The 4,718-nt window shown below is 40.3% G+C and overlaps 1 non-coding gene across 1 annotated transcript; it reads right to left on the bottom strand.

Annotated features, from left to right (window-relative positions):
* Positions 1-1,852: 1,852 nt before the first annotated feature.
* LOC115030735 (small nucleolar RNA SNORA48) lies at positions 1,853-1,994 on the bottom strand. The gene has a single exon (XR_003836331.1). It is a non-coding gene; the product is annotated as a small nucleolar RNA SNORA48 (small nucleolar RNA).
* Between the last annotated feature and the right edge of the window lie 2,724 nt (positions 1,995-4,718).

Genomic DNA, 4,718 nt, shown 5'->3' with positions numbered 1-4,718 from the left:
CAAACAAGGGAATACACAATGGCCTAGTGAATAGGTAGGTTTACCATGAAAGAGTTAGGGAATCCCCTCCACCCCCAGACAGGTTTCTTCACTAGGCCCAAACAAACAGCATAAATCAGGCATTTACTAAGAACCCCTGATGGTGGGCTTAACAATAGACTAGTATTACACCTGGCTCACATTTTAGTGGTAGAGGAGACCTGGTCTCCTGCCATCTTTTGATGTATAAATTCCTTTTGTATTGTGTCACTGTAACTCAGCGGATGTGTCTCGCCTGGTTTCTTGTTACTCTTCTGTATAAAAAGTTTGATGCTTGACTTGAACAATTACATTCATATACAACAGGCTTTCTCGTATTGTCTTTGTTATTTGCTGACTCCTTGCCACCAGAGACCCATTCTGCGAAGATAGGAGGCCCAACAAAGGGGATAGTCTGTGGCATAGTTTGGTCTATAACTTCTAATATTTTTCATTTAATCTTTATGGTTATGTCACTCTACTCATCTATGTCATTATTATTCTATTATTCTGCAGAGAATCAGAATGCAATCAGAACCATTTGACAATATTTCCATGATATTTAAACAAGATGTTAATCCTCATCCCATAGAATGTCCAGATGATGTTGTATGAAGCACAGATATCATTTGCTTTGGATCATATCACTGGAGAGTGTAACTTATAGGAATTTAGTAAATCTACAGTCATGTCTTAATTTTTGAAATTGAGTATTTTTGAAAAGCTCTCTAAGAATCCAGGATACTGTGACTACTCTGTGTGATGTAATTTCTTGGTTTCTACTTTGTCCATTTTTTTGATTCTCAAGCATATATCAGTCTGGAGTCAAAAGTAAAAGGTTTAGAAGTAGACTTGGGATTTACTACTTTATATACCTCCTTTAGTAAGATTAGGCTTGGTCTATGTCTAATACTGGCTAAGTTTCATACTATTCCATTTCTGTTAGTTCAAGGGTTCTCATTTAGCCTAAGCTTTCTTTGTTCCGCATTTTCTTTATATCTGATGTGTTATTTTATTTTTCAGTTGTTTTGATACAGGGTGGCTTCAAACTTGTAATGCTCCTTTCTTAGTCCCCCAAATTCATGTGTGAGCATACCTAACATAATTGTGGTGTTTGGAGATGTTTCCTGCCCAGGTAGGGTGCAGAGCACATTCTGAATGCTACAGCTGGAGACGGGCAGGGCCAGCTCTGTGGATTTCATGACCCCACGCCCAGCTCTCTACACTCAAACCTTGGGGCCAGCTTACCCACATCCCCACCACGAAGCTGCCATGGATGACAGGTGGAGCCAGTTCTCCAGGGCACTGCAGCCAGTGAGGGACCAGCCAGTTCTGCACAGCCCCTAGACATCCAAGTGATCCCTCCCTGGCAGCTGCTCTGATCAGGGACATCCCCACATTTTATAGTGGTAATATGAGCCACAGGCATTAAAAATGACCCCTACTACTGTATAGCCACAGACCTAGACATGGCCCTCAGTAGCAACTTAGGCTGGGATCCCACCATGGCCCAGGTGGCAGGGTTGGCCACTCACAGCAGGCTACTCCTCTCTACTCTTGAGTCTCCAGTTCCATCTTTCTTCATAATACTCAAGTTGTCTAATTTCTCTTTCTTTTCCATCTGTCTACCACATACTGACATATTGTGGTTGCTCCTGCTGCAGAGTAGCCATGAGGTTGGCACATCCTGGGTGACATTCTCCAACAGTGTTGCTTCAGGGTGTGGTGGCACATGGGTGTCGATATCTGGACTGTGCCATTTTGGGTGACATGGTGGTCCACATGGTCTCTGTCTTCCTCCTCCCACACTGTGATGCTTGAATTTGATTTGATTTGATATGTCCTAGGCATAAAACAGCTTGGGCCACCAAGCCAGGCATCAGGCTAGGATGAACAAAGGACTGCCATCTGCTCTGTCCCTGACTAATATAAAATCACCACCAATGACAAAATGTCATTTGCCCATTGCCAGAGTATGGGGGGGGGCACTAGTTATTCTTATATCCTCAATTTTTTCTCATGTATATTAGTGGTTTTAAGCACTGGAAATTAACATTAAATATTTCAAAATACGTGCAGTTAGTTTTAATCTCTCTGTTCTTTAATTGCTATAGAAATGTGTGAGTGTTCTTCCTTGACTGTTAAGGATAAGGAGCTTTATCTCCATTCTTTCCTGAAGGCTTGTAGACAGATGTGACTTGGGTCATGATTCTACTGAAATGCAAAACCATACTACCATGCTTAAATTCCAGTTTTACCATTAGAGAAATGAATTAAAACGGGCAGTTGCAGATAGAGACCTTAATGTTAAATGAAGTAAGGTGAAAGACAAAGACAAAACAACATACCCATTCTTATATGCTGAACAGTTTTAAATTATATATATATGCATATATGTATATATATATACATATATATATTTATATGCTTGTGTGTTTGTGTGTGTATGTGTGTGTGTGTGTGTGTGTGTGTGTGGTGTACGTTTAAGACTTAAAACGCAAAACAAGAAATGAGAGAGAGGAAGACATAAAAAGAGAAGTTGGCGTGGTGGATAACAGGGGGCAGTAGAATAATTTAACATGAATGCCAAAAAGAAGAAGATAAAGCTTGGAAGGGGACCATCAATACGGGAGATGGAAAGATAGGAAGGACAGTGTTGAGGAAGACAAATAGAAGCCAAGTACAATGATACATATATGCAGGAAAGTGACACAAATTGCATTGTATGCTTTGTATTCTAATTTAAAATAATTAATTTTAAAAAGAGAAATGAACAATGTGTTGAAACAATCCATTGTGGGCTCCCTCACACTGACAGCCATCAGAGTGCAGAGAGGTTCAATGATAGAATTAACAATTTCTTTGCGCATCTGTCTGGTTGTCAGTTCAGCATCTGTGCTCAATTATTAGCTCAATATTTGCTTGAACTTAAAGGAAGCCAAGAAAAGGTAAGGTATTTAATATGTTTAGAAATTTGCTTTCCCTAAAGAGCTATGACTAGGAACCACATCTGTGTTAGTTCTGACAGGCAGCCAAGCCCAGAGTAAATATAGAGAGATAATTTGAGAAGTGAGGAATTAAAGCAAATTTGAGGATTTCTGCAATCCTGACTTGGAAAAGTTGAATATAGGACAAATGACAGTAGGAAAAATGACAGGACACAGACAAATAGACGTCAAAGAAAACATACAGGACTCATTATGTCTTCCTTTGCTCTTTGGAAGGGTAAGGCTTTCAACTTTCAAATGTCAGGAAGATATCTAAAAGATAATTTCGAATGCCTGGAGTTTTAAATAGAACAAGTGTACACTCACAGCTCTAAAAGGCATCATAGGAAAAAGAACTGAGGTAATGAAAATGCAATGAGGTATGTGGGAAGGAATGGGTTGGCAGTTTGTTTCCATCAGAAAGGAGCCTGTGCTCAGCATCCTTATCTGATGGGTTTGGTTGTCCTTCTATCTCAGGCTCTGAGAAGTTTACTCTTAGCCACACTTCCCTTCTCTCTATGTTCCATCTTTTCACCCTCTATGTTCACATTTGAGGTTGATAAAGCAGTTTGTATTAAGTGGGGGTAGAAGTAAGTTTTCCGAAATCATTTGCTCATTTCATTATATAATTAAATGATTGCTCAGGAAGAGAAATGGCATCTAACATCAACAAGAACCAAGACAAAACTATACATGTCAAGTATGATTTTATAACTACTTTATATTTTTAGACACATATTGATATGACTTGGCTTAATGTTTGTGTTAGAAGGCTTTCTGTTGCTATGAAAAGATATAGGGATTGAGTACCTTCTCAGAGGCAAAGGGGGTATGTGAAGAACTCTTGGAGGCAGGACTGGGAATAGGGGCCATATTCAGAATGTAAATAAATAAAACAATTTTAAAAATTAACATGCAAAAAAGAGCAAAGATTTATTTTGACTTATGGTATAACATATTCATGATCAAGTGGTTTTCTGACAGCACATCATGGTAGAGTCGTGGAGTGGAGTAAACCCATGTCCCTAGGGCCTGGAAGAAAAGAAGCTCAAGAGAACATGTTCCCAAAGTTTTCATTGAATGAATGCTCTGAGTAATTAAAAATTAAACACTAGGCTCAACTTCTTTTACTTTTTATTAAAATACAATCATGTGATTTCACCCTTTCCCATGTTCTTAATATATAAATGTATAATCTTGAGTCTGCACAATGTTATCTGATTAAGTATGTGATTTCAGGGCTAAGCACTTGATTTGGGTAACCAATTGTTGTGTTCTTCTTTGGGTAAGATTATTTTTCCCAACTGTGTAGCCCTTAGTTGCCTGTAGTTCTCTACCAAGGGTTTGGGCCCTGTGAGATATTCACCTTCTGTGTTAGCATGACTATTGGCATCATCCTCATTCAGATCCAGTTAGACAGCCATGTTATAAAAAACAGCCAACTGTGGGGCCGTGGGTGTGGGGGAAAGAGGGGAGTGGAAGAGAACCCGCTTCCCGCCAGAGTTCCGGTGTTCTGGATGGGCAGACAAGGGAGGACTACACACACTTTCCACATGGCCCTGGGTGGGCATCTGGCTGTTAGGTCACTGACCCCACACAGCAGGTGGAGGACAAAGGGCAGCTCCAGGTACCAGGTTCTCAGCCTCCAGCATCCCATGCTGGATACGGCAGAGGAGCTGAGAACAGAATAGGGGCCCTGGGGTGGCACTTGGC

Source organism: Mus caroli, unplaced genomic scaffold (assembly GCF_978045245.1).
Source record: "Mus caroli unplaced genomic scaffold, Mus_caroli_1 scaffold_3, whole genome shotgun sequence".
NCBI lineage: Eukaryota > Metazoa > Chordata > Mammalia > Rodentia > Muridae > Mus > Mus caroli.
Note: the sequence above shows the minus strand (reverse complement) of the source record. Positions and strands in the feature narration are given on the sequence as shown.